At 49.8% G+C, this 15,572-nt stretch overlaps 1 non-coding gene across 1 annotated transcript; it reads right to left on the reverse strand.

Annotated features, from left to right (window-relative positions):
* Positions 1-15,399: 15,399 nt before the first annotated feature.
* Trnal-caa (transfer RNA leucine (anticodon CAA)) lies at positions 15,400-15,520 on the reverse strand. The gene is made up of 2 exons: positions 15,483-15,520; positions 15,400-15,445 (listed from the first exon to the last, which is right to left on the reverse strand). It is a non-coding gene; the product is annotated as a tRNA-Leu (tRNA).
* Positions 15,521-15,572: the final 52 nt, after the last annotated feature.

Below are 15,572 nucleotides of genomic sequence, written 5' to 3' on the forward strand. Positions count from 1 at the left end.
ATGGCCAGCTGGTCAACGAGGGCCGCCGACGCCAACAACACTCGCCAGTTGGGAGGAGGGGGGTTAGGGTAATGAGGAGACTGCTGGGCAGCGGGGCAGGAGAAAATGATGTGCTCAACATTTGCGTACGTAGCGGGGCAGTTGGGACAGTATGGGTCGGAGCGATAGCCATAGTGGTAAAGACGTGCCGGAGTGGTGAGGGTGTTCAGCTGGATTGCCCGAAGGTTGTGCACTTGTGCAATGGATAGGGTAATGTGTGGTGGCGGAAGAGTCTGTAGCGAGTGCCGGAGGTGTTGGTAGTGCTCTTTGAGGGTTTTCTTGTAGAAATATTCCTCGTCCGCCAGGGGAGGGAAAGGCCAAGGGATCACCGGCGCCCGGTTAGTAATCTCGCGGGCCAGCTGGTGAGCCAGTTGATTGCCAATAATCCCTGAGTGGCCCGGCACCCACACCACAGCGACCGAGGCAGGGGAGGGGAGCGAGAGAGTTTCTTAGAGGTCGTCATGCAGATCTTCGGCAATTCGGTTGTCGCGAAGAGCTCGAATCGCCACCATGAAGTCGGAGCATATGCGATAGCGGGTGGAAGGGGGTAGTGAAGTTAGTTATCTAGTTGCGTGAACGATCGCCGCGAGTCGGGAGCTAAGGGAGAAGTAGGATGGGACTAAGGGCCTGCTGTGGAGGTTATTGGGGTGTCAGTGGGGCGGGACATAATTACGCAAGAAGTGGAGCCACAAGCTGGGTAATATGCCGCGTCAACATAGCGTGCGACAGAGTCCGGAGGGAAGGGGTCGTGGTGAAACGCGCGAGCTTGCCGTCTGCCCTCGTGAAGGTGTGGGGTCATGTTGGAGGGAATGGGGGCACAGCGGAGGTTACTGGGAAGGGGCCGTTGGGGGGTGTGCAGGGGAAAGTAAATGGGCCGATGCCCGCCCGCTGAAGCAGCCAATGGCCCTGCGCGGAGCCAGACAGACGGCCCAGCTGTCAATCCCTGTGGAGGCGCAGAAGATCAGGAAGAGGAAGGAAGAGACCTATGGCGTATAATTTCTCTGTAGAGGCGTGTGTTGGGAGACGCAGGGCAGCTTTGTAAAGTGTGTTAAGGGCAGATGGAACACTTCGCATATGGGCCTGTGTTTATGTGCAGTATGGGAGACAGTACAAGATTTTGTTCAGGGCGAAGGCTGTTACCAGCTGACTGGCTCTGCGTTCATCGATGCCCCCACGCCGCTTGACCACCCGTCGGACCAAGTGAGTCACTTGGTGGCATGTGGTGATCGTGGACTTTATGACACGGGAGAAGGAGTGGTCTTGGAGGGGAAATCCCAGAACCCGACAGGATGAAGCTCGGGGGACGGGAGTGCCATCGAGGGTAAGCGATAAGACTGGGTTGGCAGATCGTTGATATTTAGTAGTGGAAAGTAAAAGCAGCTCTGATTTCTCTGGAGCTGCTTGCAGGCCTGAGTAGGCAAAGAACAGAGAAATAAGGTCAAAGCAAGATTGCAAAGTTTGTTCCACCTCCCCAGGAGACCCACGGGTGCACCAGAGGGTAATGTCATCGGCGTATAGAAGCGACTGAAGGTTGGGGATCTCGGACCAGGCTCTGGCAAGGGGGCCAAGGCAGAGGTTGAAGAGGGTAGGTGATAGTACGGCACCTTGAGGGGTACTGCGGATAAGGGTGATGGGTGGGGATAGAGTGGTCCCAAGTCGGAATCGAGTCTGTCAGGAGCGAAGGAACGAACGAACATAAGAGTAGAGGCGGGAGCCGCCATGAGTGTCTTGGAGAGGGGAAAGGATGGCGTCGTGAAGGAGGGTATCAAAGGCCTTGCGTACGTCCACAGCCACGAGAGCATGAACTTGAGGCCCTGAGGGCTGAAAGAAAGTTTCCTGAAGAAGGAGAAAGAGGTCTTGGGTAGACATATGGGGGCGAAAACCGATATGATTGTTGGGTAGGAAGTTGGTATTGTCGAGAAGGTCTGTGAGACGCGCGAGAACCATGCGTTTCATCTTCCCGACACAAGAGGTGAGAGAAATTGGGCGAAGGTTTGGGAGGGTGGCGGGCTTGCCAGGTTTGGGGATGAGGGAGATGGTGGAAGAAATCCATTCCTCAGGCAGCGTGCCTGTGCTCCAGTATTCATTGATTTGGGAGAGAAGGAATTCTTTGTTCGAGTCAGGGAGGTTTTTTAGGATGGAATAGGAGACCTGGTCCGGGCCTGGAGTGGTACCAGCTTTATTTTGGGCCAGAGCACGTTCCAGTTCGGGTAATGTGAAAGGGCGATCGAGATCACTGTTTGGAAGCCCTGTGTACTCAGGGTAGAGAGAAGGGAGTGGTGGCGGAATGTATAAATCGGTCACCTCTCGGATAATAGAGTCAGCGTAGTGTGGCGAAAGGTGCTTTTGGAGAGTGGGGAGGGGAGCCGGCTGAGGACCAAGAAGGGAGCGGAGAAGAAACGGCCAGTGAGGCTCGCAATACGATTCGTCTCACACTTTGACGTCCCGATCGCAGCTGGTACATCCGACTACGGCGCAAGTTTTCCGTCATGACTTCCACATTTTCTGTCTGCGCATTTCTCTGAGCCCCATGGCAGCGTACGGCAGAACCCAAAGCCCTCAGTGCTGAAGGCCAATCATGGAGATTGTGGCGCTAGCGCCACCTGTTGAAGGTCAGCCGAACTGCTCGCTGTAAATCGTGTTCTCCGCGATCTGCTGCCGGCGGCAACGCGCCGTTGCTCGGCGCTAGGACAGCTGATCGCGTAGGCCGTGTGTAAACGGCCTATAGACAGTGAGGGAAGTGGAAGAAGGAGAGAGAGGTGGAACATGGGGATAAAATAGAGTAGGGGGAATGGAGTGCTCGGAAAAGCTTTGCGAAGGGAAGAGGGAGGAGTTGGATTGGATATATGTGTAGACGGATGAGGGGGGGCGGATGGGTATGGGTATACAGGAGGGAAAGAAAGAGGGAAAAGGGGACTGTGGAAGAAAGATGAAGGGGAATGTGGAAAATGGGATGTATACAGAGAAAAGAACAGACGGGAGGCAGAAGAAATATTACACAAGTACGAGTGTGGCAGGGGAAGGAGTCGGAGGAAGAGAGGAGGATGAGGAAAAAGCGTAGCCGGAAGGGGACGGAGAGGACCCTGATGGGAATGAAGTGAAGGAGGATTAAGATTGGAGTGAGGGACATGAGTGAGAACCCCTACCTAAGAAAATTAACCCCTTAAAGGGACATTAAAGGCTGAACGAAATTTTGTTTTAATTGAAAAATCACCTGTTTCGTAGCTTTATCGGCTTTTGTGTTCGCCGAGGAACAATGCGTTCTTTGCTGAAAAATAAGCAAAGCTGGGATTTCTCTCACACGGTTTTCGTTCATTTTTTGTGACGTAGACATTGCGTCACAAACTGCGAGCGAGGCACCAATGTGTGCTATGCGCTTTCACGCTGGCAGCAATACCTTTTAAGCATAGAGTTAATACTACTGCTGTGACGTCTGGAAGCCACGGCCAATCCACCGTGCTCTGTGGCCACGGCCGAAGCTGACAACGTTTGTCTGGCCGATGGGGCTGGCTTTGTGTGTGATTATTAAGTGCGAATGCACTTCTTAAGCGACCCTGAACCTGCGTCCACCGGCGATGTCCGCGCTCGTGCGAATGCGCCGCTGACATGGCACATACCCACGTGGGGGATTGGCCAGGAATCTCCTCGTCTTCCTTGGCAACGGGGGGAGATGGGCGCGCGCTGCCTGGCCGCTGACATGGCACATACCCTCGTGGGGGATTGGCCAAGAATCGGGCGTGAGAAGGGCTAATGCACCTGCTTAAAGGAGTACTGACACGAAATTTCAAAGCTGAGATCCGCTCTAGCAATCAAGTACAACGACAACACAAATAGGTGTCTGTGAATAAATGCATCTTTGTTTCTTTGTAGTTGTGTGTGTGTGTGTGTGATCTCTCTTTCGCGAACATTACCGAACCGCGCAAATTCAACTCGTGCATTCGCACTTTCACATTCTTCCCCTCGGGGAAATGCGGGGAATTTTTTCTCCCCGCTGGAAATAGAAATACTTTTCACCGCTCCAATGGCCCATGTGCCCGCCTACACCGGACACCCAGACACCACCGCGCCGAGCGCGAACGAAGAAGCCACAAATTCCGTTTCAAATGTCGTGCAAGCACGACTGCCCGGCTATGCGTCGCACCTCACCTCGTCTGGCGATACCGTCCATCTCATATTCTCTTCTCTGCGCGACGCTGGCTTGTCTGGAAACGACCGGATCCATATTTGGGCTCATTGGCTTGGGAATGCTTGTGCAAATTCTGTAAGGATTGCAGTTGGGCTCACGCGATGAAACAATAATCCCCCATACCCTAACCCCCAATTCCTCGCCGCGCTAGGCACTTTTTCCCTTGAGATCGGTCTGGCTCGAGTAGTGTGAGCCGGGGCCTACAACCCACTCGGCCGCTCAAACTGGACAATTACTGCCTCACTTGGAAGCTTCCTGCACGACCCTTGAAGATTCAAGAAATGTTATGCCTCCATCCCTGATATTCCTATTTCCCCCCTCTGACCAAAAAGGACTTTACTATACTCACGCGACGCGCCAACGTGGCGTGAAATACACACTCGCTTTCTGCATCCGTCTCGAGTGGTTTTCGTGGCCTATAGGCTCCGCCCGGCCCAAACATACCAAGGGTAGAACGACGCGGGTACGATTTACGGAATATTTATCAACAGCGCCTCGCAGCGAAAGGAAAAGCGCAAGTTCGGATCATTCGGATAACCCCCGCAGTAAGTACCCTAACCTTAAACGGGCGATAATGTTCGAACCGGGTACAGGCACTCTTTGTACCCTCTGATAGCAACATCCGCGCGCGGAGGACGGAGTAGAAGCTCAGGCGGGTCGCTTAACCGGCACGTGCAGTGCACTTGTCCCTTTTCCGCTTCCTGCTCTTGCAGAAGCTCGGGCGTTCACCGTGATAGATTCTTGAGCAATGCTTTTCCAAAACAAAACTGAAAGCATGCTGGCCGACTATGAAGCACGAAAGAAGCAGCCTGTCTGGCAATGTATAAGAGCTGTAGACTGTGTTTTTTAACACGAGAGTGTTTTATGCCGGGATCCACCAAGGTCTGACTGACGTCATATTCATCAGGGAAATGACATCAGCGGGAAAAGTTTAAATGACGGGGCTGCGTCAGGAATCGAGCCGGGAACTCCATCGCCGCTACGGGAGGTATCAGGAGCTTTTCCAGCTGTTCTATGAGCTGAAGCGCAGACAGCTGTATGAACGCGCCATATATCCTTCCTATAACCTCCTCGCGTTTAGATGGTGCTGCCGTCTAAGAGAGGTGAAGCGAAGTGGCGCATCACGATACTATTGAGCACCGAGAGTTGGCGCCAGCTGAGCTCGTCGCAACGCAACCGTCTGCCGTACATTGCCAGAAGGTCGCTCGCCAAGCACACCAAGGAGACAGCCCCGCAAATCATGCTCTTTCTCTGCAGCGGACCGTGAGTTCACCAAACGGTTCGCTGGCAACCCTTTCGGTTTCGTTTGCATGGTTTGCGAGCACGCGTGGTTTCATTCGGGTTTACGCAGTGCTCCGGCGCGTGCAATCCAGTGTCTAATGTTGATGCGTCTGACGGTGTCATACCAACGTATAAATAGTGATGTGCAAATTCATATAGGTGCAGAATAAACATTCAACTAATTCCTGTGAAGGCACATTTCACTTTCGCGTTTTACCGATTCCTATGAAAGCGGGATCAACCACATTTCTAGGTGCGGAGCACCTTAGGACCGCACAATAACCCGTCCGCGTCCGTGCGCATAGCATTTACAATCGCAAAAAATCACACAGGCACCGGCGGGATTCGAGCCTGTGTCTGGTAGACCAGACAGAGTTAGTGTCAGTCGTCTTACCCATTGGGCTAGGACCGTGAGTTAGTACCCGAGAGTCACACGGCTTACTCCCTCGCCTGTACCGGTGCGGAGTACCTTATGACCTCCAAATGTCCGTCCGCGTCCATCCGTGCGCACACCACCATCAAGCGAAAATCAAGCGAAATTCGATTTGAGCCGTGAGTTGCAGTTTCATCAAGGTGCAACTCACGGCTCAAATCGAATGACGGTCGGGGCGCAAAGCGGATGTCATTCGGGGCGCAATTTGGATGTCATTTCAAGTTCCCGTACTCCGCACCCTCGCCATCATCCACGGAGTGGAGATGCTGCCATTTTTTAGTCATATCTTCTCACGGCAAGTGCTGATTTGCATTTATTTCACGTGCTCAACCACTTATGAACTGTTTATTTGAGAAAAACATTTATAGATGCTTCTCAAATGAGCTCTCGCCGTTCACAGCGGTTATGTCGTCACAAACGGTATAGTATACCAAAAGCGTACGGGGCGTCGTCGCCTGTTTTAACGTTTATGGCGTTTTCTCTCTTATTTAACAACTGCTAGTCGCGAGAAGGGTGTATTTAGATTCTCGGAACCGTAATATACCGATACAGGCCAACTTGTTTCCACCCTTTAGCGTCCCTAAGGCATGCCGCCCGCAACCTTCTACGCTGTAAAGCCCTCACCAAGTCTGTTTCCTTCCTATAGAAATGCAGGGATCAGAGGTATACTTTATAGACGCAAGCAACCTCTCCCCTACCAAATCAGGAACCGCAGCCTTCTTACGCTACTCTTCCCTGGCCTCACAAGCGCTCTTCTCTGCCCAGCGAACGTCACCTTTTTTCATCATTATCATCATCATCATTCGCCCTCACAACTCCACCGAACGAACACCCCACTCCCTTCCCCAGGCGTGATCTCTCCCTGTATCTCCTTAAACTCGGAGGCGTTCCTATATCTTACGTTGGCAGCCACAAATTTCTAAGAGTGACTTTTGACAAGAACATGACGTGGTCCCCACATATACGGCAACTGAGGCACAAGCTTGAGGCGTACGCGCCCATCTTCCGCGTGATCTCCAGCAACGCGGAAGGTTGCTCGGTGGCGTTTCACACCAGGCTCCGCGATGCACTCTGCGACGGATGGGTTCGCTACAGCTTGCTGCCCTCGAGGCTCGAGCCTCTCACAAAAACCAACTCACGGCTTCTAGAAGGCTTATAAGCCAAAGTGCTTCGTGTGTGCCTTGGGGTGCCTAAAATACTTCAACCCTTGGGACCCTCATAGAGAGTAGGCGCCTCTCTCCAGCCGTTCTCTGCCAGCAAGAACTCCTCTGTGCACGCCTGATGTTTGTGACCAGGACTATCGAACACCCGGTGGCTTGTGACTCGGAAGCCGAGGTACGTGCCTTATTACCACCAGTGTATCAGAGCCCACCAGAGCATATCAAGCCACCATGCACATTTGCCTCCTGGAAAATAAAACTAACCGTTCCCGGCATCCACAGCAAAGCTAAGTTGCCTCTGCCTGCTCGGAAATTCTTTTCATTGGAGCACGTTGCTACTACCTGCCAAAATTACACGGATGGATCAGTGATGGATATATCATCTGCCATCGGAATATGGATCCCATCAACCCGCACAAAAATTGCCGCAAAACTAGGTCACAAAACTTCGTCGATGGTCACTGAACTTCCGGCCCTGCGTGCTGCATTGCAACACATTTTAACTGCTCCAGTTCAGGCACGGGCAATCTTCACCGACTCTCGAGCAGCCCTTCAGCACCTCATGGTGCTGCCACAAGAGCAGCTTGCTCAAGAAATTAATGGCCTGCACACGCAGTCAATAAACAACCAACACGTCGTTGTTCTGCAGTGCATGGGTTCCATGTGATTGTGGCGTGGCTGGCAACGACGAAGCCGACAGAGCTGCTGCGTCTGCGAATTTCAGCCCAATTATTACTCCAGTGCCTTTCACAAGGTGCGACGGAGCGACTCTGGTGTCATCGATTGCCCAGTTCTCTCAGCGATTGCTGTGGACCGACCCAAATAATTCCCTACCTTCCGTTGCACACAATAGACCCAGAGTGCCGATTTCGGATGCCCAGCGGTCTGTGCAAGCGAGATGAAGCTGTCTTGCATCCCGTCCGACTCAATGTGGCTTACACTAAGCGTTTACTTTCTAAACTTCGCCAGGCTTCCTCACCTCTGTGCCCTACCTGTACAGTTCGCGAGGACCTGAAACACGTTCTCAGCACATGTCCTCGCTACGAACTTGAGCGTACCACGGCTAAGCTTTCTCTGGGCCTGCACGCGTCCGCCCAGATCTCTTCGAGGCACCTCTTTGGGCCCTGGCTCACAACAGGCATGGCAAGTCGCGCAACGAAATTAAGCGCTCTTAACGTTTCTCCGGAGCACTGCACTTGTGAGTGAGCTATGCACACTCAGAAGCCCAGAAAACAAACTGCGCGCAAATTAACGGGGACAAGAACACATGAAGACAGCACAAGCGCAGTGCTGTCTCCTTGTCCCCGTTAATTTGCGCGCAGTTTGTTTTCTGAGATGCATCATTACCAACTCGCCCAACTTTCAGCCCTTTTACAGTGAGCTATGAACTCTTACTCAAATGACTATATATATATCGCCTGATTGTGTTTGTGCTTTTTGTGTGCGTCTGTGTGTTTGAGTATTCAGGTATAATTGAGAGTTTTCATATATTTTCGTCCCACCTTCACCTCCATTTGGTGTAGCAAGTAGGGCGCCCAGCCTGGCTGACCTCACTTTCCCATTAAAGATGTTTCTCTCACTCTCCCTCTCATTCACACTCACGATTTGCCAATCTAAATTATTTGCACTATAACGCCAACCCCTTCTCTTCTAAACTAGTGACAAGCACTGTAAAGAACCATCATCTTCGACTCTTTGTCCTGATGTGGGTGTCTGGCCACACCAACATGGATGACAACGCATGAATAAACGCGCTTTTCCGATATCTATACCCCGGCCTGCCTATGCTCTGGCCAACCTCATACTATCCTCCTGCTATATATACGTATCCGCGATCGCACCACTCGTAAAATCTCCCTACCCTCAGGTGGGACAAGTTGGGAGTCAAGTTGCACAGCTGTCGGGACAAATGCAGGGCACACAAGCCAAAATCGAGCGCCTAGAATTTCAGCACCCGGCAGGCACCGGCCGACATCCAAGAAGGGAGAAACCATACCTCCGCCCAAGGACAGAACGACACGATGGCTGAAAACTACACCACCACTCATGATGACTAACTTCAAGCAGAACGCACGATCCCCAAGGGGGACCTACAACAATATGCAGATAGCCAATCTGATCCCGACGATATCACTACCTGGGTAAGCAAAGGGTCCGCAGGAACCATGCAGGACCGCCTCCAACAGGCTGCAGACGTGGTGAATGCCTACGCCAAAGGGTGTAGTCTCACCTGCGCGCCTGAGAAATCGGAGCTTGTCATGGTGCAAAAACGCCGCCGACATACAACCACGGACATCTATATCACAATGGATGGGACCAAAATTCATCCCACCCCAACCATCAAAATACTCGGCATGATATATCAGGCAGATTGCAAAAACACCCAACTAATAAAAAAACTGGACTCGTCCACCACCCAAATTGTCAGGATGCTTCGCCGCATTGCCAACCAAAATCATGGCATGAAGGAACAGGACATGCTGCGTCTGGTCCAAGCCTTCATAATTTCGAGAATAACGTACGTCGCTCCCTACGCCACCCTCCTGGCAACAGAACGCCATAAGATTGACACCATCATACGCAAGGCCTGCAAACAAGCCTTCGAACTCCCTACCAGCACTTCTACCGCTCGCATGATGGCTCTGGGAGTACATAACACACTAGACGAACTTACGGAAGCGCACCTGAATGCCCAAAAAGCGCGACTAAGTACTACGCCCACAGGACGCCAAGTACTCTCGAACGTGGGGCTCATGTCGCCAACGGAAGCAGATACTGCGGTAGACATACCCTGGGATATAAGATCCAAGCTAAACGTTCCCCCACTTCCAAGAAACATGAGCCCCCAGCATCACGAAGGCAGAAGAACGGCCAGGGCGCTGGCCCTCGAAAGACAATACGGCGACTCGAGTACGACAGTCTTCACCGACGCAGCGGACTACGCGCGTGCAAACACTAAAACAGCGGTCGTCGCCACCCTCACTTCTCTCATTACAAGTGTCACCCTTCGTAAGTCCACCATTCTCGAAGCAGAAGAAGTGGCACTTGCACTAGCCATAACGCAGACCCAAGCCACGACCATCATTACGGACTCACAAGCGGCGTGTCGAACGTACACGGCTGGAAGAATTTCTAAGGTAGCCGCACGAATTATAACCCAGAACCCTCCCAAGAAAGAGAACAGTCAAGATTATCTGGACACCTGCCCACTCGTCTCTTTGCGGTAATCAAGCGGCGCACGCTTACGCTCGAGAACTTGCTCGCCGGGCACCGCAAGAGGATGATGAGAGGACCCGTCACTCACTCATCACATACAGCGACATCACCCAACACTACATGCTCACACGACGCACCTTCCCGCCGCCGGCCGACCAGCTAACAAAAGAACACGTCACCCTTCGAAGGCTTCAAACCAACACATTTCCACACCCCACGCGGCTACACACCATCCACCCCACGTTGTACTACCCCCTCTGCAAATACTGCGGCAGCCAAGCTACGCTATTGGCGGTGAGCGCGAACACAGGCGGCGCTGCGAAGCGCGCCTCCGTGACGTCAGCTTAGGGATTCTCGCATTTGTCGTCTGCTTCACTCAGTATCGCTCTCCCTGCTGTTTCTTTGCGCTCGGTCAACGTCTGATGCTTGTCGTACTTTTTATCATAATAATAGGCTTAAAATCGCATACACCAGCTCATGGTGCCAATTAAAGTATAGTTTTGGATACCGCTACGGGAGAAACATTGCCGGCGCCACCCCATTCCTTGCGAAGCGGGTCCTGGGCGGAGCGCGAAGAGTCGGGGCTAGGCGTCAGCTTCTCATGTAAGCATTCGAACAAAAGGAACAGTCAGCTGCTAATAACCGACAACCGCGAAAATGGAAGACCAAAACAAATTCTAGGCCTTCAGGGCTGTCGGCTTTGGCAGAAGGCATCACGATTCCCGGTAATCATATGTAAGGTAAAACAGTTTTTGCAACCTTGCCGAACGCTCGAACGCGTTTTGTCACATCACTTTACGTTGTAAAGGCATGAAAGTTTGCCGACATGCACTATAGACTGCAAAAACTGTAGGTTGAGTTCCAAATAACCCTGTGTGTATATACGCGCGTGTTGATTCTATACCGGGCACCTAACCAGTATGGAGATTTATTGAGCAAAACGAGTCATGTCTTCGTTAAATTTATAGTAACACATATGTTTGTTAAGACCTGGAGGGATATTTCGGAAAATTTTGCACAGCCATATCTTCCCGATATTCGGATATGCGTTATAGGAAAACTGCACTCAAGAGGAGGAGGAGGAGGAAAAAGGGGAGGAGGGGAAAACTTTGTTTAACAATTAAATCGATCTGGTTAGTGGGCCGGGACCTCAGTCAAGGACAATAGAGTAAAAGTAATTTTCTTCAAATCATAGAACGTCATCCCGAGTAGAATAGGATTTTTTCTTCGCTCCTGGAAGGGTTGAAAAGCAATAAAGAGCTACTTGGAATTCTTCTTCGGTTTCGAGTCTTGTAATATATGCAGGTATACTATTTATTACGTTAGTTACCGAGTATATCATGCTTTCAACACCGTAATCATGTCATCATTGTTCGAGTTGAGAGTCAGTTCGTTATGATAACGATATAATTAAGATAGGAATTCGGAGCACAAAAGCCGCCTTCGAGTACTGTGGACCACGTTGTTTAGAGCGCGATCGCGGTGGCGTAGCACAAACCTTCTCATTGTATTTGCATGTGAATAAACAAAGCACGCTGCGGATATGCACCTTCTTGCACGCAGCCGTAATGAAAGCCAGTTTGTGAAGCAGGGAATGTATGCCATACAAAATGAAGGAAATATCCACACGACCTTTGTGAGGCTCCCAAACATCCCGAAGCCTCCTAATAAGAAGTTGGTGATGGCGCAGAAAAATTAATGCGTTGGGCAGAAAAAAAAAAGCAAGAAACATTAATCCGATACAAGACAACAACGAAAGAAACAGAAGAAAGTCGCTTTATTTACTGCTGTGCGATGAGCGTGTAGAGGCCGCTACTTGGTACGTAGTATTAGACTGTTGAGTCTTCATAGGAGCATCTCAAAAATACTGCAGGGAAGCCTACGCATTTTGAATACTTATCGAGAAGCTCTGATCGCTGATCCTCGCAAATGAGCAAGAAAGGACGAGTTACACACGATCTTCTGACCGATACTCTGAAGAAAGTTGTTCTCTATCTCTTCGCGTGTTGCAAACTTGTGGGGGATGCAGCTTCAAATTATTCAGATGCGTCAGAAGCTGGCAAAATAACTGAGTCGCTAGAAATACGCTTTTTAACGCACTACAGCAACGAAGCAGGCGATTTCTAGCCCAGGCACTGTTGCCCCTAACAAGCGGAATGTAGCAGACGACAGCGGCGCGAATCCCTAAGCCGACGTCAGAGCCAGGGGGCGCCACTCAAACATCTCACCGCCAATACCATATGGTTCGGGCCTGCCAGTCAAACCCAGACCTTGATCCAATCCCTGATGCAACTCACGAGCAGTGGGAGAGTGAGCTTTGCCAGCTCAGACCTGAGTAAGCAGCTTTGGCTCACTGAAAGGGCGAAGACGGCAGGCCGCACCAACGGAGTCCTGGAATGAGGACCCCGACCACGATCCCGCTCGACTTCACTGTTATAATAAAGTTTGTTCCTCCTCCTCCCTACCCTCCTATCGCCTCTCCCGCCAACCTACCGTCCTGTTCTTCTCCGTCAGGATCATACCCACTCCCCCCCACCTCACTACATTCACACCACACAAGTAAACGCTCTAGGCCCCACCCTGTCCTTCTTTAGGCACATACCCCCTATGCCTCAATGCTACTGAGGCTGCCATAGCCAAAACATCCCCGTCTCCCGCATCGCCTCATGGAAATCTTGGCTGCATCCCTGGCCCGGAGCAGACGTTCGGGCCATGCAGGAGGCTCTGCGCCTTCACGTCCAGAAGATTTCCGAGTACATTCCAGCCTACTGTAGAGACAGCCTCTCACTTTTAGCTGATGTGCCTGGACCTATTGGTCACTGAGTGGGCAAGGAGGAGGAGGAATAAACTTCATTTTTATTTTAATTCTGGAGTCATGGCAACGGGGAGTCTTATAGTCCAGAAGTCCTTGGCGGTCATCGCTGCTTGACCTGCGCTTCACGGAATAGCTCGCTGCGCGCTCACTCTTTTTCTTCCACAGACAAATCCAGCCAATTTCTTTCCCCTTACTTCTGACTCCTCTCCAACCGGGTTTTTTCACGCATGCGTATCGGGTTGCACCATAGGTGATCCTTTTTTAAGAAGAAGAAGAAGAACAACAAGAACAAGAAGAAGAAGAAAGTTTACTGACTTTTGTAAAAGACGAAGGTTACATGAGCAGATATATCCAGACGAGGGTCCCATAGTTGATACCGCACGGGGACCCTCGATATTCTTTATTCTTTATTCAACATATACCTGCAGCGCCCGAAGGCGTTATAGCAGGGGGGTTACAGGTTCGAAAAAAACAAGTTTTCATTCACAGCAGACACTTGTACATTTGAGAGCCCATTCCACTCATGTATCGTTTTGACAAAAAATGAATTTGCAAAAATTGCAGTCCTGGGACGGTATTCCCTCAGTTTAAAGGAATGATCAATTCGATTTGACAAATAATATGGCGTCTGTAAATACATGTCCTTGTTGATTCCAGTTTTATTATTAAATATTAAATATAAAAGTTTTAATCGCAATTTTCTTCTACGTGATGAAAGCAGCTCCCAATTCAATTCTTGTTTCATAGCGGTACAGCTTTCCCGCCATTGATACCGTCCCAGGACGAACCTTGCCGCCCTGTTCTGTATTTTTTCTATCTTATCACTGAGAGATACCTGCGCCGGGTCCCAGACAGCGCAGGCGTACTCTAAGACTGGTCGTACACACGTCAAATGCGCACATTCTTTAAGTCGCTGATGCGAACATCTTAAGTTACGCTGAATAAAATTTAACACTCTCGCAGCTTTCGCGACAACATAATCCACATGTACATTCCATGAACAGTCAGAAGAAAAGAAAACACCCAGGTATTTGTAAGTTGTCTTCGTGGTATTATTACATAGAAAAATACAGTAGTGAATATGCAGCCAAACACTAATTACATAGTCAGAAATCTTAAACTTACACTTCTTGACTTAAAGTAACAACAGAGCAATACGAACAAGGGAACTCATGTTATAACATAGGGTGTACCCAATTGAGAGCAAAGTGGAAGAGAAAAGAAACACAAAAGAAAAAAAAATGAAAAGAAAGATAAAAATTAAAAAAAGGAAAACTGAACACTTAAAAAAGGAAAACTGAACACAATACACTATATCATGTATGTCAAGTCACAGTTATAAGCAAAACAAAAGTTTGGAATATTGAGGACAAACGAATTATAGATATTTATAAGCGAAATCACAAGTTTTGCCACGAGAGACAAAAGCTGACGTAGTTGGCTAAGTATTACAAAACAACTTAAAAAAGAAAAAAAAAGAGAGGAAGCAAATTGAAATGTAGCTGGCGCTGATTGTAAGAAAATTTTCCTTTTTTGCATCCTATAGTAACAGTACAGAACCACAATCTTGCATCTGAAATAGAACCACAATCATAGATCTGCAAAAGTTGTCGCAATTTCTGCGTACACAGGGCTGCTTTGTTTTAATGTAGTACTTATGAGCAGAAATACCATGGTTACATCTCATATTCTTTCATGCACGAGATCTTGAACAGAAAATAACAGAAAATTCGTCACCAGTGCGCGCTTTTCATGGACAATTATTCACACGTTTTAGGGTAAGGCGCACTCACATAACATGCGTAAAATAACAGTCTCTTCATACACCCACCCACATTTTATTTACACACGATTCAGATAAAGGAGCATTCAGACACGACGCACAGTGGTTGTTATTGCATCCCGGAATGCAACGAGTCAGAGTTTATTGCCTGAAGTGAGGTGGTTGAACAGATATTTTTCGAACAGTACATTAGCAACTGTTCTTACAATATCTCGCATAAGTTCTGTTCTTGGAAAAGGAAGTAATTTAAACGGGTTAATTATAAGAGCCACAGCGGCAGTTCGACTCGCAGAGTCACAGCGCCCACGCGTTGACCTGGAAGTTTTTAAGCTCCAGTGGACATTAAGACATACCCACATGTGAAGTCACGTGCCATTCGACCTGCAGAAAACGCCCCAGAACATTGGCAATATCTGCCAAAAAAACTTTCTGCGTGTTTAAAATTCTATAATTCTTTGCTTTGTACCCAGAATAAAAAAAAATCTGTGTCAGAAGTGGGATTCGAACCCACGCCCACATTCGTGGACCAGAAATCTCACACGGCCTGTGTAACAGGCAAGGTTCTAAGCCTTGAGTCTGGCGCCTTAGACCGCTCGGCCATCCTGACACGCTTTCCTCAACCAAATAAGCAGCATTATAACGGTTACTACGGCTTTAAA

The sequence above is a fragment of the Haemaphysalis longicornis genome, unplaced genomic scaffold (assembly GCF_048455015.1).
Source record: "Haemaphysalis longicornis isolate Haplotype H1 unplaced genomic scaffold, Haemaphysalis longicornis Haplotype H1 scaffold_3, whole genome shotgun sequence".
NCBI classification, from domain to species: domain Eukaryota; kingdom Metazoa; phylum Arthropoda; class Arachnida; order Ixodida; family Ixodidae; genus Haemaphysalis; species Haemaphysalis longicornis.